The sequence below is a fragment of the Mus caroli genome, unplaced genomic scaffold (genome assembly GCF_978045245.1).
Source record: "Mus caroli unplaced genomic scaffold, Mus_caroli_1 scaffold_6, whole genome shotgun sequence".
Classification (NCBI taxonomy): domain Eukaryota; kingdom Metazoa; phylum Chordata; class Mammalia; order Rodentia; family Muridae; genus Mus; species Mus caroli.
In genome coordinates this window covers 147,034,307-147,057,726 of record NW_028227261.1, presented here as the reverse complement: position 1 = coordinate 147,057,726, position 23,420 = coordinate 147,034,307, and positions in this window count along the sequence as shown.

Here is a 23,420-nt window from a genome sequence, read left to right as displayed (position 1 = left end):
AATGACCTGGGATTATTTTTAAGATCTTAGGAAATTTTCCCAAGATAAGAAACATATTTAATTTATACCTAAAATAACATAACTCAGGACTGCATTTTTTCCAGTTTTGTTTCATTTTATTCACAATGCAAAAAGCACTGGTGAATAATTTTATTCACATACTTTGCTAAAACTTTGGCTGACTCTCAGCTCCAAAGCTCCAAGAACTGACATTTTAAGAAACTATCACCCAAAAGTGCTGAGTGCTGAATTGGAGGCTTCTCAGGAGGAGATGCAAGCTCTAGTTTGATAGTGGAACTCAAGCAGTTCAGATTAGCCCAAACTTCACATGAACATTAAACTCCACGCCCAGTGAAGGCAGTCACGGAACTTGGGACATTAAACCTAAAGCCCTAGCTTCACTTTATGAATGTGCTTTTAGTAGTGTGCTTTTAATTTTATAATTGTGAACTAAATATCTGGGTGATCTATGAAAACCACAGTATGTGACAACCTAAGTGTCCACTAGCAGAAGAAACACATTTGCTTTTCACACTCAAGCTCTAAGTCAATCCCAAACTTCCAATTTTCAGGTTATCCATTGGGAACCAGTGATTCATTTCTTCTGTGTCAGACACTGTGATAGGCTCTTCAAATGGTTGGGTGAAACAAAACTTACCAACAGAGTTAAAGGGCCAGGCACTATCGCACTGTTTAGAACATCATAGGACTAAGGAGTCAATGTCAACTGTGTAGAGAGCATAGAATTTTGGAAGATGGAGTATTTTCCCCAGAGTGAAACTTAACAGAAAAGACCATGGGGAGGTAGGCAGAAGGAAGACAATAGCCCCAGTGGTCACTTCAGTATTTTAGAAAGAAGCAAGGTATATGAAGAAAGCCAAACTTAGAGACATGGGATTTCTGAATTCACCATAGGTAGGCACATATCAGGCACTTCCACTGCACAGCAAAGGGGTTGTCGATGGTGGAAACTGACAAGTATGGGGAAGATCTTGGCTTCTGATGAGTTAAATTTCTCTTTGACATCTTTTTTTTTTATTATATATTTTCTTAATTTACCCTTTCCTGGTTTCCCCTCCAAAAACCTCTATCCCCTCCTCCCTCCCACTGCTCACTAACCCACCCACTCCTACTTCCTGGTCCTGGCATTCCCCTACACTTGGGCATAGAGCCTTCAGAAGACCAAGGACCTCTCCTCCAATTGATGACTGACTAGGCAATCCTCTACTACATTTGCAGGTGGAGCCATGAGTCCCACCATGTGTGCTCTTACATCTTAGGGGGCAAAAGCACAGAGATTGAGCAGGGGTGTGTAACATGATCACATTACTTTTACAAAGACCCTCCTGGCAGTAAAGTGACAATGAAAGGGAAATGAGAAGGCATCTGGGGACAGTAGCAATGTTACAACAGTAACAAGTTACTATTAGAAGTAAGGTGTTTTTCATCTTGAACAATACAAGACTCAGGGAAAAGCTAATGAGTTTTAAGATACCAAGAAAGGAGAATTTTAGCATTGGCTAAAGAGCAAGAAAAAGATGAAAATGATGAGGTTGGAGGGTACAGATGCAAGGGAGAATGAAAGAGATGAGTCGAGTGCGGGAAATCCTGTTTATTGATCCCAAAACATCTGGATTTTTTTCAGGATGGAACAGTAACTGGCAATGTGCACTTAGTGGAGTAATGTTGTCCTCTAGGCATCTGAGGAAACGCTCCTGAGTTACAGGAGTAGCTTGTCAATGGCACCATCTAAACACACCTCAGAGTCACAGCCCCAATTTTTAAATACAGACCAAGAAGAGAAGAAAAGCAAGCTGTTAATGAGTGAAAATGCTTAACAGTCATGCCAAACAGAGACAACAGAATGATAGAATGTGCATACACACACTGTCATGACACCCATTCCTATCCACAGCCAGAGTAAAGAGAACACGCAGGCAACAGTCAGATGGAAACCAGGAGCAAAATCCTTTGCAGAGACAGGAAATAACTGAGTTTTCCAAATGAGTGGAGAAAGCATTTCATTGATTAATCCCCTCATTCAATTGATCATGGAAAGTTTTTGGTGTTCTCACTGTCTGCTTTGAATAGAAAGGAACTTCACAAACCTAGCTCAGAGACTAGTCTTATTTATTAGACACTTGCTCACTCAGACCTCTGATTTCATGCATGATAGGCTATGTTGTGTGTCTGGGTTCTTTAAAATGTTGCTCATTACCTAAGCATTTGGTATTTTATCCAAGCTTCATTAGCCTTAATATACGTCAAAAGAAATTATTACAGAACAGGCCTTGCAGACTCTTTTCCTGGAAACTTAATGTGGTATTATTTTTTTTCAAAAACAATTACTCTCAACTGTAATGGAAAGCAAAATATTAAGTAATATATAAAAATTCACAAAATAAACCTATAGTAGACTTTGCTGCTCTATTTTGCTTGGGTATTTAATAGTCTCAAAATTATCTTAACCTTGATATTAAATTTTGAAAACCTTATAATAAAATTGATTTAAGATAAGTTAGTACTTTTTCAGAATGCAGAATATAAAATAATATAGCCACACATGTGCTATTTTACCATGGCAGACCACTGTGCTTACAGTCGGCACACCCCATTCAAAAATAGTGGCATTTCAGAATTCCTTTCTGCTTGTCATCACCGGTTCCTTCCTGAAAACTGATTTCAATTTTGATCTAGAAATATGTTAGGTTGTATTGCCAGCAAATATTTCCTCCCTGTCATGGCGTTGTTTCACCTGTTCTGTAGTCCTGACAGCTTGTCTCTCACATCTCTTCCCCTGTCTTTACATGGCATTTTCATCATATTTAAACTTTGTTGTTGCTGTTAGAGAAGAAAAATCAGGACCTGTGCCCAATAAACAGAAGTACCAGACCTGTAGTTGGATCGAGTGCTTTGACCTCTGCCCTTTTCATAATGAAGAGCAGCCACATGCCACCTTAGAAAGCTAAGAATCAGCTCTTCTTCCTCTTTGCTTGTGTAGTCTTGGATGTTTTGTCCCCTCAGTCGACTCCCCCTGGGGACTAATCACACGTAAACTGCAGAGTAGTCACAACCTAAAGCTAAGGTATTATGTACAGTAGGTGGGGCTTAACTAGCAAATTGTCTGTTTTATAGCAATATAGGAAGGTCATAGATCGGGGGCTAATAATCCTGTTGGACATTTGTCATAGCTTGAGTGAAGCATGGTAGGAGGAAACATAGAGGTCTCCACTCTAGCATGTCAGGCTTACCAAATATTTTATCAAAAAATTGTAAACAATTCACTAAAATTAAACATCTTGGGAATATTAATATTTTTTCTCAAGTGTAGTAAGGATTGTAGAATGGACATAGTGAGAAGACTGTTTCCTAGGGTTAGGCACACCATGGTGAACATTTCTGCTAAAAACCCTTTCAAAGTAGGAATGGAGTAAAGACTTGTCTTTTAAATGCCTATCAGCTCAAGCCAAATTGAAAATGTTCCATCATTGTATATGTGAATATGTGATATACATAATAAAGACACAAAGCAAGTAAAATTCAATATAACATACAAAAACTATCATATTTTATTTTAAAATCTAGTCAGTGTGACATCAAGGGAAGAAAAGAAATCCACGGCATATGATACTGTGTGATTAACTGTGCTTTGACCCCAGGACCTGAAGCAGCCCAAAAACAATCTCATGCAATTTAAACTCGAAGTGAGGAAGAGTGGCAGAGACATATGTATTTTTCTTTGCAACAAGAGAAGCATATAGAAGGAATACGGGTTTTGATTAAGTCACTTTTCCCTTTAAGTAAATACAGTAGAAATTTGGTCTCCCATGGGCTATGGCTGAAGTTTTGTTGGGACGTTAGCTTCCTTGCAAAAGTACTGTGTAAAAGACTAAATAAAACACAACTGTGATAACTGAAGATGTATGCTTATGACAAGGGAGGGAAGATCTGAGACTCAAAAGTGATGGAGAGAAGGTGGTGTTGGTAGCAAGTTCCCTATAAATGGGCACAGAACAGCACAGGAAAAGTTATCAGCAAAATATGGGTAGCAACAACCTTCTAAAAAAATAAAAAGGAGCAAAAATGAACTGAATGAAAATGAAAATAGATTGATACAGAAGAAAGTAGACACATTAAAATCAAGAGTAAAAATAATCAAATTGATGCCCCAGGTGCAACGAAGGCTTAAAAAAATATTTTAGATTTCCAAGAAGCATTTGAGAGCTGAATTAAGCAGGCTAAATTAATCTTTGAGCAATTTTCTTACTGGGGAAAGATGAATTCATTTTTTTCACCTTGGTGAATTTATTAATCTCCCCATGGGCAAAAAAGTCATTTACATTTTTTAAGTACAGAAAGATGTGTGGATTTTCAAAGCAGCTTTATAAGGTATGAGACATTATTACCAGTGTGTGAACAACCCAGTTTTTGAAGTCTACACTTGTGCATGATTTTATAAACCCTTGATACAAATCTTAATATTCAAAGCATTGCTTTCCCTGGCAAAGTAAACAGAGTGAAGTGGGAAGCCATGTAAAAATGTAGAAGGTGATGTATTAAATAAATTGAGCACAGTATTGCATTGTACCCAATGCAGACCGAATCATCCTGTGTGGAAATAGGAAGGATCCTGGATTATCTCAAAACTGCCTGCTCATTCACATCATCTCATTTACAAATACCTATTCTGTATTCTCTTGTCCCAAGCATGTGTGTGTACACACACAGAGGTGTATACATGCTCACACATAAATACACACATATTCAGAGAGGAGGAGAGGGGAAGGGACAGGGGAAGGGAGAAGAGAGAGAGAGAGAGAGAGAGAGAGAGAGAGAGAGAGAGAGAGAGAGAGAGAGAGAGAGAGAAACTAAAAGTAGATTTTTTTGGTTTACTCCAGACATATGCAATCTTATTTGCCAAATTAGGCTGTAACTTGAACTTGCTACTAAGAAATTGAAAACATGTTTTAAATGTAGAAATTTTGACTGAATATAACTCTTTAAGGTATTATAAACCTGAATTTACACCAACAATCAGGTTTCCAAATTTCAAACAAGAAATCACAGTGCTTGATAATTGGAGGTTAGTGATGCAGTCTGAATGTTGGTGTCCTCACTAAGTTCATATGATATAATTTACCATGTGACATGACATTATTAGAAAATGCAATAACTTTATATGCCTCAATATAGGGGAACACCAGGGCCAAGAAGTGGGAGTGGGTGGGTAGGGGAGTGGGGGGGAGTATGGGAGACTTTTGGGATAGCATTATAAATGTAAATGAAGAAAATACCTGATTAAAAAATATGAAAAAAAGAAAAAATGCATACTTGGGGTTAATAATTATGTCACCAGGGATGTTATATCATAATGGGACTAGTGACCTTACAGGAAAAAAAGGCTTGAAGGAAGCCTATCATTTAAGGACATAATAAGGTGATATTTGAAGAAAAGACCCAATTCCAACATTAAATCTATGAGAGTAATATGGATCTCTTTAGCCTCCAGAAGTATATTCAACAAATTCCCATTGACTACAGTTTTCCAACTCTAAGGAATTTTGTTGCAATAATGCAACTAGACAAGATAGTCCTACAGTGAGTGGTATGCACTATTCTTTTGTGTGTGTGTGTGTGTGTGTGTGTGTGTGTGTGTGTGTGTGTAATATGTGAAATTAAGATATCCATAAAGATGTAAAATTAGAGGCCCTAAGGGACCCTGTTCAAAAAGCTCTGTTCCTTCTGCGGCCCATGTGTTCTTCTCAGACTGGTCTCTGAGAGACCCGGGATACAAGATGGTGCTCTCACCTGAGTCCCGGGGTCAGAGCCCTGTCTGGAGGCCGACTCGCCTCAGTGATCCTAAGATCCTGGTTGTGTTAAGGTGCCTGTGGTGTGGAGAGTCCTCTGGGGACTGTGGGACCATCCTCCAAGTTCTAGCCCAATGGCCCGGGATTGAAACCGACCAAGATCCCCAGTAGCTGGTTGGGCGGGTTTCCTGTGTCTCTGTTCCTGCTCCCATAGGCCACTCCTGGCTGTTTTGGAACAGTTTTGTGTTCTACTCACAAGTGATCCCAAGATCCTGGGTGTGCGAGGGCACCTGCAGTGTAGAGAGTCCTCCAGGGACTGTCTACCGAGTTTGCACCCATGCTGGCATGGGGCTGGTGCCGACCTGCCTGTTAAGATAGCATTTTTCCCCCAGTAATCACAACTGCCAGCCTAACACAAAATATTGTGTTAAAATTCCAATTCCCCAAACTCCAAAAGCCATCCCAAATATCCAGAAAGAGCTCAGCCTGGACTATTGTAGGATTTCTGGTAGTTAGATTAAAAACAAGAAGTCCACAGGACTTGTGAGGCTGGTTTACAGCTGGCAAAAGGAGTCTTTTTTTTTTAACCTCTGAAAGAAGGGGCTTTGTGGCAACAGGTAGCACCTAACAGCATGTCAAACTGGTGTGGGCTTCCAGGCTCCTCAGTACCACAAGTACCTGACACACATTTCAAGGGCCATGCTGGCATCTTAGCCCTTCTCACCTACAGTACTCTTTCCCTCAGGACCCTTCAGCTCATAAGCTTACCTCATTGTCTTTACAACCCTGTAAGTCGCTATGTTCCTTCTATGCTTTGCACCTGCTGTTCTCAAACCCCCTCTTTGTTCTCTTTTCTTTTTTTTTATTGGATATTTTTGTCATTTACATTTCAAGTGTTATCCACTTTCCCGGTGCCCCACCCCACCCCCCAAAATCCCATATCTTATTCCCCCTCCCCCTTCTTCTATGAGGGTGTTCCCCTACCCACTCACCCACTCCTGACTCCCTGCCTCCAAATTCCCCTACACTGGAGCATCCATCAAGCCTTCACAGGACCAAGGGCCTCTCCTCCTATTGATGCCTGACAAGGCCATCCTTTGCTACATCTGCGGCTTATAGCCATGGGTTCCTCCAAGTGTACTTCTTGGTTGGTTGCTTATTCCCTGGGAGATCTGGGGGGCTGGTTGGTTGATATTGTTGTTCTTCCTATGGGGTTGCAAACTCCTTCAGTTCTTTCAGTCATTTCTCTAACTCCTCCATTAGGGACACTGTGCTAAGTCCAATGGTTGGCTGTGAGCATCCACCTCTGTGTTTGTATGGCTCTGGCAGAGCTTCTTAGAAGACACTTATATCAGGCTCCTGTCAGCATTCATTTCTTGGCATCCACAATAGTATCTGGGTCTGGTGACTGTATATGGGATAGATCTCCAGGTGGGACAGTCTCTGATTGGCTTTTCCTTCAGTCTCTGCTCTACAATTTGTCTTCATATTTGCCCCCATGAGTATTTTGTTTCCCCTTTCTAAGAAGGACTGAAGCACCCACATTTTGGTCTTCCTTCTTCTTCAGCTTCATGTGGTCTGTGAATTGTATCTTAGGTATTCCAAGCTTTTGGACTAATATCCACTTGTCAGTGAATGCATACCATGTGTGCTCTTTTGTGATTGGGTTACCTCACTCAGGATTATATTTTCTAGTTCCATCCATTTTCCTAGGAATTTCATAAATTCATTCTTTTTAATAGCTGAGTAGTACTCCATTGTGTAAAGGTATCACATTTTCTGTATCCATTCCTCTGTTAAAGAACATCTGGGTTCTTTCCAGCTTTTGGCTACTATAAATAAAGCTGCTATGAACATAGTGGAACATGTGTCCTTGTTATATGTTGGAGAATCTTTGGGGTATATGCCCAGGAGTGGTAATTCTCCCCTCTCTTGCAGATATCCCCAGCCATGTTCATGTTCAGTCTACTTCTTTTTCTCTTTCTCTCTCCTTACTGGACTCCTCCAGCAGCCTCTCTCTCTCTTCTCTCTCTCTCTCTCTCTCTCTCTCTCTCTCTCTCTCTCTCTCTCTCTCTCTCTCTCTCTCACAAACACACACACACACACACACACACACACACACACACTCACACACGCAACCATACCCACACACTAAGTAGCTTCCCCTTAACCAAGCTATGGAGCTGTTCTGTCATCAGTTTATCTACATTGCTTCATGACCAATATCATTTCCTAAATATAATTTAAACAGTGTAACCTAGGATAGGCTTTTGGATGAATGGTTGGAAACAGGGAAGGAAGAAAGGAATGAGGGGAAAAGAGTATGAGATAGATGGGTGGATGATAGATTGAAAACCTTTCAGAATTTATGCAACTGTAACTTAATGGCAATTTTTTAAATACACTGACCTTCCATCCCATTGATCTCATATAGGCAGATTCAACCAAACTGAACGCCCACTGGTTCTATGTGTGTTAAGCATGTTTTGTCTTCTTGCCTTTATCCCAAACAATGCAGCAATTATTGGATTATAATTAATATTATATTTATATTAATATTATATTAATATTAATATAATTTATATTATTATATAAATGTTTTTATATACTAAATTAATATGTTCTATTATTAATCTAGGAATGATTTCAAGTATATGAGAGTTATTTTGCAATTATATACATACTATGTAGAAGACTTAAGCATCTGTGGGTTTCCATACACTAACCTTCTGTTGAAGACATGGAAGGGAAGTTTTACAAAGATTTTAGAAGATAATTGATAAGAGTAGGTGAATAAAAATGTTTCTTATGCATTTTGGATACAAGGATGTAGAAAAATCTGGAAGTATTGGGATCTAGATAAATCTTTAAATGTAAAAATAAAACTTCCTTGCAAAACAGCATATAAGAAACAGTATCAATTATCCCCAAATCCAACCCCCACTCCATACAACTTTCTTTAATTGCACTCATAAATATCAGAATACAGAGAAAGAGTCCAGAACTTACAGTGTGTACTTTTGAATCCTGTAACTAAGCAAGATCAGTATCCCTCTAGGGTTTATAGTGCAAAGTGGTTATTAGGTTAATTTCTTGTGTTGCAATGGATTGTTTAAAGCCCTTTGCCCGGCAGTCGCTTTTCTCTGGATTCTTTCCTTTTTTTTTTTTAAACTTTTTCCAGTTTTTTATTAGGTATTTTCTTCATTTACATTTCAAATCTTAGTAAGGTCTTTAGCTGCTGCACTAATGCCTGGTGTGGGTGTCACTTTCATGAAGCTGCCTCAGCTTCAGGAAACCACTAGATTCCCTCTATTTAACCCTTTTATGGTTCTGCCTTGCTTGGAAAAAGTTTCACAGCATGATGCATTTCTCCAAATGCCAATCTCTGAGGCCACTTACTAAAACAGTTAAGTTTGCCAAAGTCATATTTTTACATGAAATTCCACAAATATATTCACGCATGGCCATCATTTCAGCCTATAAGCTACTTGTCCATGTCCACAGATGCCGCCTAAGCCTGATTACCCTGTGAAGTCTTTTATATCTCTTGTAACAATGTGAAAATTTACCAGTCATGTTTAGAATATCTCTACCTTACTTAGATGAATTTATACCTCAAATATGAATAGTTATGAGTGATCAGACTTGTTCTTTAGTGCCTCTTTACACTAGGATTGTTCTGAAGGATTTAATACTAAATGAATATATTATCTGATATTTATACCAGTGACAAGGTAAAGATACCATGCCACAAGGTTAACTTAAGAAAATTAGGTGGCTAAATACAACAGTTTGTAATGATAAAGAATATATATGTATAAAAAAACAAATAAACCTTCATCTCAACTTCATCATAAACTATAGCAGGAAATTTATAAATGATGCAAATTTCTAAATTTTTATAAAATCTTTTAATTCTGTAAAATATAATGTTAAAGAAATAAAACTGTAAAATAAAAAAAAAAAAGAAAATTCCACTGCAAGGCTAAGTTTGTAGTATAGCTACTAGTGTAGGTTCTCTCAAAGTCCTAACTGCTGTACACATCATAGGAGACACAAGACAGGGGGAAATAGGAATAAAGTCAAGAGAGAGGCTGAAGCCAGTTCATTTCAGTAAGGAACCAGCCCATATATCTCTGCTATATGCACAATAGTGTAGCCATCCCAAATACCATGGTAATACTGACGATAGAGAGCCAGGCAAACAACCTTAGCATGGTTTTTTAATGAGTTTTGTATATAGCAGTGGAGAAAAGTCTGTAGAGACAATTACTGCTCAGCATGAACACAGTAGTAATGACAATTTCCTTTCAAGTTAAATTTGAGGTGGTTAAGTTCCATTCTAGCTCCTCTCACTTTGAAAGAGATGTAGTTTACGAAGTAAGAACATGTAACAATAATAATTAAAGAAGAGGTCATAGATTTGAGAAAGAGTTGGGTACATGGAGGAAAGGTAGTTAGGGGAGGGGTTGAAATGATGTAAATACAGCACTAGTATGTAAATATTAAATAATAAATTAAATTGAAAATCATAATTTTATTTTACTTCCTCTAGTTAAAAAACTGTTGTTGTACATTCATTTTAAAAAGCAAGACTCTCTCTTCCGGTCAGAAAAGCACCGGGGCAGCTGGGGCGCAGGGTCTGCTGACACTCGCCAGCTACCCACAACACCCACCACAGGATCTTAAGACTTCTGGTGAGTGGAGCACAGCTTCTGCTCCAATCCAATTGCGCGGGACCTGAGACTGCATTAGTTAGGGAAGCAGAAACCGGCCTGAGTAGGGCCACAGGCCTCATCCGGCCGGATCAGCGCCGGGGTAGCGGGAGGGCAGGGTTGCCTGACACCCGCCAGCTACCCACGACCCCCGCCGCAGGATTTTGGGACTGCTGGTGAGTGGAACACAGCTTCTGCTCCAGTCCAATCACGCGGGACCTGAGACTGCTCTGGTTGGGGAGAGAGAAATCCGGCCTACATAGGGCCACAACCCTCTTCTGGTCATAAAAGCACCGGGGCAGCTGGGGCGCAGGGTCGGCTGACACTCGCCAGCTACCCACAACACCCACCACAGGATCTTAAGACTTCTGGAGAGTGGAGCACAGCTTCTGCTCCAATCCAATTGCACGCGGGACCAGAGACTGCATTAGTTAGGGAAGCAGAAAACCGGCCTGAGTAGGACCACAGGCCTCTTCCGGCTGGACCAGCACCGGGGTACCTTCAGCTACCCACGACCCCCGCCGCAGGATTTTGGGACTGCTGGTGAGTGGAACACAGCTTCTGCTCCAATCTTTAAACAGTGACAACGATAACAACTAACCCCAGAGATTACCAGATGGCGAAAGGTAAACGTAATAATCTTACTAACAGAAACCAAGACCACTCACCATCATCAGAACCCAGCACCCCCACTTCGCCCAGTCCAGGGCACCCCAACACACCGGAAAAGCTAGACACGGATTTAAAAGCATATCTCCTGATGATGATAGAGGACTTCAAGAAGGACTTTAATAACACACTTAAAGAAATGCAGGAGAACACTGCTAAACAGGCAGAAGACAATAAAGAGGAAGCACAAAAATCCCTTAAAGAATTGCAGGAGAACACTGCTAAAGAGTTACAAATCCTTAAAGAAAAACACGATAACATAATCAAACAGGTAGAAGTCCTTACAGAAAAACAGGAAAACACATCCAAACAAATGATGGAAATGAACAAAACCATACTAGACCTAAAAAGGGAAGTAGACACAATAAAGAAAACCCAAAATGAGGCAACACTGGAGATAGAAACCCTAGGAAAGAAATCTGGAACCATAGATACGAGCATCAGCAACAGAATACAAGAGATGGAAGAGAGAATCTCAGGTGCAGAAGATTCCATAGAGAACATCGGCACAACAATCAAGGAAAATGTAAAATGCAAAAAGATCCTAACTCAAAACATCCAAGAAATACAGGACACAATGAGAAGACCAAACCTACGGATAATAGGAGTGGATGAGAATGAAGATTTTCAACTCAAAGGACCAGCAAACATCTTCAACAAAATTATAGAAGAAAACTTCCCAAATCTAAAGAAAGAGATGCCCATGAACATACAAGAAGCCTACAGAACTCCAAATAGACTGGACCAGAAAAGAAATACCTCCCGACACATAATAATCAGAGCAACAAATGCTCTAAATAAAGATAGAATACTAAAAGCAGTAAGAGAAAAAGGCCAAGTACACAAATTCCAGCCCAGGCTACTATACCCAGCCAAACTCTCAATTAACATAGATGGAGAAACCAAAGTATTCCACGACAAAACCAAATTCACACATTATCTCTCCACGAATCCAGCCCTTCAAAGGATAATAACAGAAAAAAACCAATACAAGGACAGGAACCACGCTCTAGAAACAACAAGAAGGTAATCCCTCAACAAACCTAAAAGAAGACAGCCACAAGAACAAAATGCCAACTTTAACAACAAAAATAACAGGAAACAACAATTACTTTTCCTTAATATCTCTTAATATCAATGGACTCAACTCCCCGATAAAAAGACATAGACTAACAAACTGGCTACACAAACAAGACCCAACATTTTGCTGCTTACAGGAAACTCATCTCAGAGAAAAGGATAGACACTACCTCAGAATGAAAGGCTGGAAAACAATTTTCCAAGCAAATGGCATGAAGAAACAAGCTGGAGTAGCCATTCTAATATCTGATAAGATTGACTTCCAACCCAAAGTCATTAAAAAAGACAGGGAGGGACACTTCATACTCATCAAAGGTAAAATCCTCCAAGAGGAACTATCAATCCTGAATATCTATGCTCCAAATACAAAGGCAGCCACATTCATTAAAGAAACTTTAGTAAAGCTCAAACCACACATTGCACCTCATACAATAATAGTGGGAGACTTCAACACACCACTTTCACCAATGGACAGATCATGGAAACAGAAACTAAACAGGGACACAGTGAAACTAAGAGAAATTATGAATCAAATGGATCTGGCAGATATCTACAGAACATTCTATCCTAAAACAAAAAGATATACCTTCTTCTCAGCACCTCATGTTACCTTCTCCAAAATTGACCACATAATTGGTCACAAAGCAGGCCTCAACAGATATAAAAATATTGAAATTGTCCCATGCATCCTATCACATCACCATGGACTAAGGCTGATCTTCAATAACAAAATAAATAATAGAAAGCCAACCTTCACGTGGAAACTGAACAACACTCTTCTCAATGATACCTTGGTCAAGGAAGGAATAAAGAAAGAAATTAAGGACTTTTTAGAGTTCAATGAAAATGAAGCCACAACATACCCAAACTTATGGGACGCAATGAAAGCATTTCTAAGAGGAAAACTCATAGCTCTGAGTGCCTCCAAAGGAAACTAGAGAGAGCACACATTAGCAGCTTGACAACACTCCTAAAAGCACTAGAACACAAGGAAGCAAATTCACCCAAGAGGAGTAGACGGCAGGAAATAATCAAACTCAGGGGTGAAATCAACCAAGTGGAAACAAGAAAAACTATTCAAAGAATCAACCAATCAAGGAGCTGGTTCTTTGAGAAAATCAACAAGATAGATAAACCCTTAGCCAGACTCACTAGAGGGCACAGGAAAAGCATCCTAATTAACAAAATCAGAAATGAAAAAGGAGACATAACAACAGATCCTGAAGACATCCAAAACACCATCAGATCCTTCTACCAAAGGCTATACTCAACAAAACTGGAGAACCTGGATGAAATGGAGAAGTTCCTAGACAGATACCAGGTACCAAAGTTGAATCAAGATCAGGTTAATGATCTAAACAGCCCTATATCCCCCAAAGAAATAGAAGCAGTCATTAATAGTCTCCCAACTAAAAAAAGCCCAGGACCAGATGGGTTTAGTGCAGAGTTCTATCAGACCTTCAAAGAAGATCTAATCCCAGTTCTTCACAAACTATTCCACAAAATAGAAACAGAAGGTACTCTACCCAACTCATTCTATGAAGCCACAATTACTCTGATACTTAAACCACAAAAAGACCCAACAAAGATAGAAAACTTCAGACCAATATCCCTTATGAATATTGATGCAAAAATCCTCAATAAAGTTCTTGCTAACCGAATCCAAGAACACATCAAAACAATCATCCATCCTGACCAAGTAGGTTTCATCCCAGGGATGCAGGGATGGTTCAATATACGGAAATCCATCAACGTAATCCAGTATATAAACAAACTCAAAGACAAAAACCACATGGTCATCTCGTTAGATGCGGAAAAAGCATTTGACAAGATTCAACACCCATTCATGATAAAAGTCTTGGAAAGATCAGGAATTCAAGGCCCATACCTAAACATGATAAAAGCAATCTACAGCAAACCAGTAGCCAACATCAAAGTAAATGGTCAGAAGCTTGAAGCAATCCCTCTAAAATCAGGGACTAGACAATGCTGTCCACTTTCTCCATACCTATTCAACATTGTACTTGAAGTCCTAGCCAGAGCAATTCGACAACAAAAGGAGATCAAAGGGATACAAATTGGAAAAGATGAAGTCAAAATATCACTTTTTGCAGATGATATGATAGTATATATAAGTGACCCTAAAAATTCCACCAGAGAACTCCTAAGCCTGATAAACAGCTTCGGTGAAGTAGCTGGATATAAAATTAACTCAAACAAATCAATGGCCTTTCTCTACACAAAGAATAAACAGGCTGAGAAAGAAATTAGGGAAACAACACCCTTCTCAATAGTCACAAATAATATAAAATATCTTGGCGTGACTCTAACTAAGGAAGTGAAAGATCTGTATAATAAAAACTTCAAGTCTCTGAAGAAAGAAATTATAGAAGATCTCAGAAGATGGAAAGATCTCCCATGCTCATGGATTGGCAGGATCAACATTGTAAAAATGGCTATCTTGCCAAAAGCAATCTACAGATTCAATGCAATCCCCATCAAAATTCCAAATCAATTCTTCAACGAATTAGAAAGTGCAATCTGCAAATTCATCTGGAATAACAAAAAACCTAGGATAGCAAAAACTCTTCTCAAGCATAAAAGAACCTCTGGTGGAATCACCATGCCGGACCTAAAGCTCTACTACAGAGCAATTGTGATAAAAACTGCATGGTACTGGTATAGTGACAGACAAATAGACCAATGGAATAGAATTGAAGACCCAGAAATGAACCCACACACCTATGGTCACTTGATCTTCGACAAGGGAGCTAAAAACATCCAGTGGAAGAAAGACAGCATTTTCAACAAATGGTGCTGGCACAACTGGTTGTTAACATGTAGAAGAATGCGAATCGATCCATTCCTATCTCCTTGTACTAAGGTCAAGTCTAAGTGGATCAAGGAACTTCACATAAAACCAGAGACACTGAAACTTATAGAGGAGAAAGTGGGGAAAAGCCTTGAAGATATGGGCACAGGGGAAAAATTCCTGAATAGAACAGTAATGGCTTGTGCTGTAAGATCGAGAATTGACAAGTGGGACCTCATGAAACTACAAAGCTTCTGCAAGGCTAAAGACACCATCAATAAGACAAAAAAACCACCAACAGATTGGGAAAGGATCTTCACCTATCCTAAATCAGATAAGGGACTAATATCCAATATATATAAAGAACTCAAGAAGGTGGACTCCAGAAAGTCAAATAACCCCATTAATAAATGGGGCTCAGAACTGAACAAAGAATTCTCACCTGAGGAATACCGAATGGCAGAGAAGCACCTGAAAAAATGTTCAACATCCTTAATCATCAGGGAAATGCAAATCAAAACAACCCTGAGATTCCACCTCACACCAGTCAGAATGGCTAAGATCAAAAATTCAGGTGACAGCAGATGCTGGCGAGGATGTGGAGAAAGAGGAACACTCCTCCATTGTTGGTGGGATTGCAAGCTTGTACAACCACTCTGGAAATCAGTCTGGCGGTTCCTCAGAAAATTGGACATAGTACTACCGGAGGATCCAGCAATACCTCTCCTGGGCATATATCCAGAAGATGTCCCAACCGGTAAAAAGGACACATGCTCCACTATGTTCATAGCAGCCCTATTTATAATAGCCAGAAGCTGGAAAGAACCCAGATGTCCCTCAACAGAGGAATGGATACAGAAATTATGGTACATTTACACAATGGAGTACTACTCAGCTATTAAAAAGAATGAATTTATGAAATTCCTAGCCAAATGGATGGACCTGGAGGGCATCATCTTGAGTGAAGTAACACAATCACAAAAGAACTCACACAATATGTATTCATTGATAAGTGGATATTAGCCCAAAACTTAGGATACCCAAGATATAAGATACAATTTGATAAACGCATGAAACTCAAAAAGAATGAAGACCAAAGTGTGGACACTGTGCACCTTCTTAGAATTGGGAACAAAACACCCAGGGAAGGAGTTACAGAGACAAAGTTCGTAGCTGTGATGAAAGGATGGACCATTTAGAGACTGCTGTATCCAGGGATCCGTCCCATAATCAGCTTCTAAACGCTTACACCATTGCATACACTAGCAAGATTTTGCTGAAAGGACCCAAATATAGCTGTCTCTTGTGAGACGATGCCGGGGCCTAGCAAACACAGGAGTGGATGTTCACAGTCAGCTATTGGATGTATCACAGGGTTCCCAATGGAGAAGCTAGAGAAAGTACCCAAGGAGCTAAAGGGATCTGCAACCCTATTGTTGGAACAACATGATGTACTAACCAGAACCCTGGAGCTCTTGTCTCTAGCTGCATATGTATCGAAAGATGGCCTAGTCGGCCATCAATGGAAAGAGAGGCCCATTGGACTTGCAAACTTTATATGCCCCAATATAGGGGAATGCCAGGGCCAAAAGAATGGGAATGGGTGGGTAGGGAAGTGGGGGGCGCTATGGGGGACTTTTAGGATAGTGTTGGAAATGTAATTGAGGAAAATATGTAATAAAAATATTAAAAAAAAAAATAAAGACTACACCCCCCCAAAAAAAAAAAAAAAAAAAGCAAGACTCATCTGTTTGACTTAAGCAACATGCTTTCTTGTATCTTTTATTGTCCCATTCTAGGATAACACATATTCCCAATGTGAGCTTAAGAAATACACAATAAAGTGTGTCCATTTTTGTGGGCAGATGGGTGAGAAGATTAACTCAAATGTAAACCACATGTCTGAGCTTTCATTGCAGAAGGTAGTTGCTCTTTAAAAATAGTTGCCTGACATCTGGAGGCATCCAGTCTATGGATGGAATTCTTTTTGATAGATCCAGCTGTGGCAACTCTGACCAGACAATGTTAGCATAGTCTCAAATAAGATGAAGTGCTAAGCCCTATAAGGCCTTTACGTAAAAAGCTAGTAATTTCCTCTCAGCTGTTCCTCACATCTTGGAGCTGGCTGAAGTTACATACACTGAGATATTTCCAAATTGCTTAGGTGAGTGGCCTCCAATGTATGTATACACTCCACATTTGAGAAAACAAGAGATTGTAAAGATATCTGATAGCCCTCTGCAGAAAGGATCTGTCAGAATATTGTGGACAATCACAATTTCTTCCCAGGAAATCCACTTATGACCTGTGGACCCATAGACTCTGTGGAAGGAGATGGGAGATTGTGTGTTCTGAAATGAATTAATTATTCCAAAACTTTATCTGCTAAAGAAATAAACCCCAGAGTGAGAACATGACCACTGGTGAGGCCTTCAAAGAGGCAATCAAGTTAAAATGAGACTACGTGAGTATATTCTAGTCATATCTGAGCGACAGCTACCTAAGGAGGAAACCTGAGAACCAGTGTGAAGACAGCAAAGTTAAACACACACACACACACACACACAAGGCTATGAGACAACATGAAATGAAGGTGCTCATATGGAGCTCCTGTGGAGTAATAACATTTGTTTGGCAACAAACAAAGACAACTGTGCTCAGACATCAATCTACTCCCAAGTCTGACTAGGTATAACATGTTGATAGACATTTAGTAGTCCTGATTAAGAATCACAAAGCCTGTTCAAGATTCACTGGTTATATTGCAGAAAACCTCTGTTTTGTTTGAGACCATTGCTAGTCTTTAGAAGTCAGACACATATGGTTATGTTTTCAAATTTGGTGATGTTTCCAATCCAAATGTTCTTAGAACAAGATGTTTAGTTTCCCTCAAGGCAAAATTGCATCAGTGTGCATGACAGATGTACCAAAACAGGAGGCATGAGAGAGAAAATCATGAGGTGAGCCCTTAGCATACTTCAAAATAAGAGAAGTTTGGACCTTTCACTTGTCTGAAGTAGAAAAACACCCTCTGACAACAGCTGAAAAGGAGTAAAAGGAAACATATTAGCATAGCTGCAAAGCAGCTAATACCTGCAGACTCGAGCGTATGAGTAACCACAGCAGTAGAGAAGGTGTGCTTGGCATGATGACCAAAGCATGCTGTGCTGCTCTGTTGAGCATTCCAAAGAAGTGAACAAACTTTATGAATAAAACAGCGAGGACAGTGAATGGCAGAAGTGGCTTTCTGCTGCTTTTGGTGTTAAAGATGGTGGTAACAGCTCACATTTATTACCGTTGGTGTTTTTAATATTCCTTGTGCAGTGGGATGATGCGAATTGAAGCTTTGTAATAACTTTCTATAGTCCTCATTCTACCCCTCCCTTTCTCCCTCCTGCCTACTTCTTTCTCCCTCTATCTCCCCATCTCTCATTCCTCCTTCCCTTTTCCTTTCTCTCCCTCCTTTCTACCCTTTAATAGATAAGAGGCATATTTTCATCATGCATGCCTATTCTCTTGCTGCATAGCATACCTCTAAAACTTGTATCTATTTTCAGTGAGAGTGATGACTTTAATAAATGTAATCCCTGTTGTAAAAAATATAGAATAATTATTACAGAGACTTCAGTTATGCTTCCTCCCTGGTAGTCCAACCTGGCTGAGTATAAACACACCTTTTCATCCTCAGAGGTTAGATTTGCTTTTGCTATGTTCAGATACACATGACATCATACATTATATCCCTGTCTGTGTCTCTACCTCTTTTGTATTGCATAAGGTTTTAGAGAGCCCTCCTGTTTTGTATTGCTGAACCACATTCATTGTGTGTTTATCAGAAGTTTTCTTTTCAGTCATCATTTTATGGACTTGAACTGCTGACAAATTTAGCATCATTTTTATTAGATATTTTCTTTATTTACATTTCAAATGTTATTTATTCCCTTTCCTGGTTTTCCCTCCAAAAACCCCCTAAGCCATTGCCCCTCTGCCTGCTCCTCAACCAACCCACTCCCAGTTCCTAGCCCTGGCATTATCCTACACTGGGACATAGAGCCTTCACAGGACCAAGGGCCTCTCCTCCCATTGATGACCGACTAGGCCATCCTCTGCTACATATTCAGCTGGAGCCATGAGTCCCACCATGTATACTCTTTGGATGGTGACCTAATCCCTGGGAGCTCTGGAGCCCTTCCTATGGGGCTGCTAATCCCTTCAGCTCTTGGGTCCTTTCTCTAGCTCCTTCATTGGGGACCCTGTGTTCAGTCCAATAGTAGGCTGTGAGGATCTACCTCTGTATTTGTGAGGCACTGGTGAGCCTCTCCAGAGACAGCTATAACTGGCTTCTGTCAGTAAGTACTTGTTGGTGTTCACAAAAGTGTCTGAGTTTGGTGATTGTATATGGGATGGATCCCCAGGTGGGGCAGACTCTGGATGGTCATTTTTTTCAGTCCACACTTTGTCTCTGTGCCTCCTTCCATGAGTATCAATATCAAATTATCATAACTACAGTCACTATAATAAATCTTAAAAGAATTTAACCACTCTGTTTCTTCAAAAGTATTGATAGAATCATTGAAAGGAAATCAGGAGAATAGAATCAGTATTTGAAACTATTGAAGGAATTATCCTGCAAATAAATGTTCTATTTTAACAGTTTACTGGATCTTAGCAAAATTGTCCCCATGTAAGAGACACCATTCTGACCTTAAAATACAGCATATAGGCCCCAAACCCCACCAAAATGGAAACGAAGACAACCCCTTAGACCTAGTCCACAGTTCCAAGGAAGCTCCTACATTATTAACCTTGCTTTTGGCTTACGTAGCTGTGCTTCTGATAACTAAATTGTGAGAATCAGCCTGTGGTTGTTGTGTATATAAAGCTTGGGGCTGCATGAATTAGGCACTTTCCCTATGTAGCTATTGGCCTGCAATAAAGATTTTCTTTTAGGATTTGTGTGTTTGTATGGCTCTGGTGGGCTTCAATGCCAAGACTATCTCCATATGTTAAATAGTGAAATCTTGAAATTTGTACCTTAAGAACTGATTAGACATTAAAGACAAGAAGAGTGTCTTCAATGCTCAGAAAAAGAAAGGTGTCCATCAAGAAGAACAAATCTCGTTGACAAATGACTCCTCAGAGACACATGCAAAGCAAGGAGACAAAGGACTAGCTTTTCAAACAAATAAAACAAACCAAGACTCTCCAATACAGTGTAAGTAACTCAAAGATACAATAATCATTTACAAGCGAAAGTTAATCTAATTTATTCCAAACCTTTTGGGAATTGAGTTTTCTGAAACTTATTAACACAAGGGAAAACAAATTTTATATTCTGCTAAATATTCTTTGAATTCCAAGGATAAGGGCACAGAAAATAGCTACAAATGTAAAAGATTGCAAATAACACTTACAATGTTGACACGCGTCTACCAGGAGATTCATTGAAGCATTCACTTTATCCAGATGAGAGATTATTCACAAACTCTAGCAAGAGGATGATGACTTGATTAATTGATACATGTTACCCCATGACTGTCTATGCCTCTCTCAGATTCATATGTGCAAATACAAGGTGATGTTAGGAGGGATGATTTTCAGAAGGTAGATAGGCACGAAGACAGATACCTTACAAACAGGATTGGTACTCTTACAAATGCATGCAGGAGAGCCTTTTGACCTTCCACCAGTGGAGACTCAAACAGCAAGACAGGCAGGGAGCAGGCCCTTGCCACATACCTAATATAGCTTTATGGCTTTGTTGTTTATCTTATAAGACTATAACCCCCTTATTGTATGATATTTAGTCTTGGAAACCCAAACAAAGACATATTTCTTTTTTTTTTTTTTTTTTTTTGGTTTTTCGAGACATATTTCTAAGATAAAAGAAAAACATCAATGAAAGGAAATACAGGGGAGAAAGTAAGAATACATTCATTGATTGTTACATTAAAATATGTAAAATTTTAAAAATTAAATTTGAAGTTGGAAGAGTAGCAAATAAAGAACTAGGGTAAATAAAGAAGAGATTGCAGAAGCATCTCTATAATGAAATATCAATCCTTTCATTAAAAAAATCCAAAGGAACTTCTTAAAAATAGAAAACAGAATAAACCCCCCAAAAAGGAAAGCTCAATAAATAAATTAAATATATTACAAACATAACAAAAATAATGCTGACACTGTAACCTTCTAAATAAACACCAGCTTACTCAGTGTGCTTGGTAAAGAACCTTTAAGTAGTTCCATAGAGCAAATTCAAGTCCCAGTTTTGTATAAAAAGCATTTATAAAAAGTACTTTAGTAGTATAAAAAATGTTAAGTGGTGGGCAAACATACAATGGGAAACTGGAAATAAAATAAAATGGATACAATGCAAACTTTAGGAATGGAAGCACAGATACTTTAAAGCTTAAAAGCTAAAATGTACCATGACCTAAGAGATACAAGGAGTATCTCTTTGCCAAAATAACCAAAAACTCTCCTGTAAAAGGAAAATGACAGACAAGAAATAGAAATTCACACTCTAAATAGATTTTGACACATTAATTTCAGTTTAAACCAAGTTAAGTATGCCAAAGAAATTCTTATAGAAGACTGTAGCAACATGGCTAGGTGTCAGAGAGATCCAGTCCAGCATTTCAGCAAAACTTCAAAGAGAAAAATAATTCCAACATCATATATATTACTCCAGCATTTATAACACTTTTTATTAAGTAAGTAGGCTTATGCTTTGATAGATAATTCAAAACTGCATAGATGATAAGAAAAAAACTTTCCAATCTATGTTCCTAATAACTGATGGACCAAAGTCTAAGTGAAATAGTAGCCACAGAATGAACCCTGGCACATTCGTTCTAGCACTAATTCATTCTACAGTGGTTAAACATTAAAAGGCCTTTAAATAATTCATGCTAATAAATAGAAGAAATATCATAATTGTACATATGTGTTGAAATTTTTTGGTAAATTCAGCACTGTATAAAACATTAACTCATAAATTTGTAGGTGATATTCATTATAATAGAATATATGTCTTTATCTCAATACAAGTGCTTTCTCATAGAAAACTAATCCAAGCATTCTCATCAGTTGTATGTACACAAGGCCACAGCTTTGACCATTTAGATGGCAGTATTCGCCTATGTGACTAAAGAAAACATAGTCAACTATTATCTGATCTGGTGTAAATGAGAAATGATATCTTCAGAATTAAGAAGTGAATATTGTATCCTTGAAAAGTTAACTCAAAGAATTTCATTAAGATTGGAGAATAAAATATTGGGATATGAAAATAATAATCTCTATACCTCAGCAGCAACCATCTGAAACAGCAATCAGTTTCTAAGAATTTTCAGGGAATAGTGTGCTTTAAAGACCAAGGGCTGACATTCACTATTTCTATAGAAACTTATGTAACAGGAATGGAAGTAAATTACAAAAATTTTCTCCACAAAGTCAAATATGATTATATAGTTTTTTAACTTATGTCTCACATGAAGTAAACACAAAGTCTCTTCTTAAGAAAAAGATTTATTCTTCTTAACTACTGTTACTAGTCTGAGCCATGCAAATCTATGGCAATTGTTCAAATGTTTTTTTCATAGATTACCTGTTGGTGAATAACAGAGTATGTAACTTGGCCCTTTCAAAGCTCCATGAATATTTTCACATAAATCTCCTCTCCATTCATATCTTACTGTCATTAGATGAACATAAAATCTCTTATTTTCACATCAGTTTGTACTGAATTCATTCTCTTATAGTTGATGATATCTCTGAAAGTATCATTGCCTTAACTTATTCTATCTGAAAATCACAGAGGCTCATTCTTCAGTTAGTCAATCTCAAGGCTGACTCCTGAAATAAAGTTAGTCCATCATGAAAACTTTCTCCCCTGCTCGAAAAAAAGTCATCCTGCCATCCAGGATCTTAAAACTCCTCAGCTCCTCTCTGCTGCTATAATTTTGTAGTTTAAAGAAAATTATCTACGGGGGATTACACAGCATGTGAAATTTTACCATTTTCCACACTGCATAATGGCCGTAAGATAATTGAAGTTGTTAAGTTACTCAAGCTTTTTGTTTATATTAGAGAATACAGAGGAATATGCCACAGGCCATTCTTTGCCAAGACACACTTGATAATTCTAAGTCTGGACTACTAAAAACAAGGTTCTCATAAATGATTGTTATTTAGTTTTCATTTTTTGTGTGTGTGTTAAGTGCGTAACAATTTGTCTTCTGAGTCTCACATCATGTTGTATCATCTTTTAAAAGACTGTCAGCTACTCTCCATATACCTTGCATACTCACTATCATGGTATAGAGGTCCCAT